The sequence below is a fragment of the Athene cunicularia genome, assembly GCF_003259725.1.
Source record: "Athene cunicularia isolate RWA chromosome 28 unlocalized genomic scaffold, athCun1 chr28_part1, whole genome shotgun sequence".
Taxonomy (NCBI): Eukaryota; Metazoa; Chordata; class Aves; order Strigiformes; family Strigidae; genus Athene; species Athene cunicularia.
The window spans coordinates 2,223,577-2,226,006 of NW_020799139.1; positions in this window are offsets into that span (position 1 = coordinate 2,223,577).

The following is a 2,430-nucleotide window of genomic DNA, read 5'->3' on the forward strand; positions in this document are numbered from 1 at the left end:
GGCTCCCGCCGTGCGCCGGTTCCCCGGGCCCGGGGGCTCAGCTCCCGGTGCGGGGCAGCACCCTCTGCCCGCGAAGGGGCCGGCAGGGCGGAAGGTCCTGCGGGCCGAGGCTGGCCGGGCCCGGGTTGCTGCTTCCCCGCTGCCCGCCCGCTCGCACCCGCCGGTAATTCGGCACTGGCCGTTTTTTAGGAGCAAAAACGCGCTTTGGGCCAAACTGCATCTTCCTTGGGAACTTCTGCTGCGGATCCGGACGTATCACGCTGAGTTTAACGTGCGTGAAAGCGCCGCAGTGGGCGCGGGGGATTCTGTCCCGCAGCTCTCCCGAGGGGAGGGTCCCCCCGAGGGTCCCCCCCTCTTCGCTCGCCGCTGCCCTGGCCCGTTGCGGCCCTTCGGGCCCCTTTCCCCCCCCTCGTCAGACCACACTTCCCTGGCTTCTCTCTCCCCTGCCAAAGGCTCCTGATGGCTCCAGCACCCTCAGGGGTTTGATGAGGACATTCAGTCCTGGCGCATTTCCACGCTCCAGAATAATAATAAATAACGGGCGGTAAATAAACCAGAACGTGGGTTTTATCCTCAACCCTCGGAGGCGACCCAGGCACAGGGACGCGAACGCGGCCTCTGGAGTGGAGCCGGCGCCGGGCTGGGGGCGGCAGCTGTTTCCTTTCTGCTGAGCAATGTCAGTGCGTCACTGGAATCGCCCATTTTCCCCCAAAATCCGTGGCTGGGGAGGGGTTTTCATCGAGTCCAACCCAGCGATCGTGCTCCCGCCAGTCTCGAAACCTCAGCTCCGGCTGCCAGAGGTGGATTTACCAACATCACTCGAGCTCCCAGTGCTTGGCTCCACTGTCCCGGCCAGAACCTCTGGCAGGGCCCAATGGGGATGGGCTGACTCCAGCACCCGCCCTAGGCAGCCTCGGGGATTCTCTGCTGTCTAATAAGGGTTGGGCTTCATATCCCTGCTTTCCCCCCTCATAGGGGCATTAGAAAGGTCTCCCAGGAGGGTTTCATCCACTGCATGGCAGCACGCTGCAGCCGCCCTCTCACATGCCAAAGCGCCAGGGTGAGGGTTTGCCTGCACCGGGGTGAGGGTTTGCCTCATGACAGCCAGCTCCTGCGCAGAGGTGGCCAGTGCAGCCCGTGTCGTGCCAGCTCCTGCCGACGAACAGCCGTGTGCAGTTACCGGCTGCACACCCACTTCCAACCACCCAGAGGAATCGAGACGCTGGGAGCTGCAGCTTCCTCCCAGGCCCTGCTGCAGTAGAGGTTAAAAAACCCTTTAGCAAAGGGATCAAGCCAGGCTCAGCCGGGAATCCCACACGGCTCCAAGAGCTGAGTTATTCTGAGGCAGGACAGGACAAATCCACGAGTTCTGTCTTTTCCTGAGAGTTACTGGCACCACATGAGATCACAGAGCACAGGCAGAAGAGCCCCAGGACCATTTTGGGGGGCCTGAGCAGCATCACCGCATATCCCTCCACCCCGGGGTCCCCGAAGGCTCAGCAGCTCCCCAGGGAGGGGGGTCAGAGCACTGTGATGCTCTGGCCTCACCCCAACTCCGTTGCCGGTTTGTGTGGGGTGTTTGACCCCACGACAGCAGGAGGAGGTCGGGGGGAGGCTCTGAGGGCTGCTGAGCACCTCCAGAGCGCAGAAGAGGGGGTGCACAGGAGCAGGTTGCGCCGCTGAGCCCCCCCGGCTCCTGCCAGCGGCTGCATTTCCCTCCTGCTCCCTCACAGGCTTTTCTCGTGATAGTGCCCGGCCACATGTGATTTACTTCGATCTTGGCACCGAGTCCAGAGTGCTGGAAAGCGATCACCCAAATTCTGGTAAGTGCTGCGCTTCCCCTCCCCACGAGGGACGGGTTCCCAGCAGCGGGAGGGCAGGATCGATTGGAAACTGTCCACGGCAAAGAAACCCGGGCGGGAGCAGCTCCCGTCGCTTCAGCTGCAGCTCCAGGTCTGCGTTGCATCAGCTGCACCCCGGTCCCTGCCAGTCCCGCCGGGCTGGCAGGAAAACGGCTCCCCCGGAGGCGAAACCCTGCCCGACTCTCCAGGAACCGGCAGCTGGGGCGGGGCAAGGCAGGGTCTCACTGCAGGGCCCCCCCACACACACACACGGGGTGTCCCCAGGCACCCTCAGACGTCCCCTCACTGTCCCCCATCAGGGGCTTGTGGCTGCGTCAGCTTTGCCAAGTGTTTGCCCCCGTGTCCCCCCTCCCGGCTGGGGGATCGGCCTGCCCAGGAGCCGAGGGGCATTAGGCTGAGACCTCCAAAGCTCATTGCATGTGTGCACAGCCACCGCTGTCCCCTCATCCCCTCCCTGGCCACAGTCCCGCTTCCCACCCCGGGGGGGCAAGGAAGGGTCAGCCCAGACACGAGATGGTTTTGGAGGATTCTCCCCCGTCGGGTCCTATCCCTGCCCCCCTGCATGCTC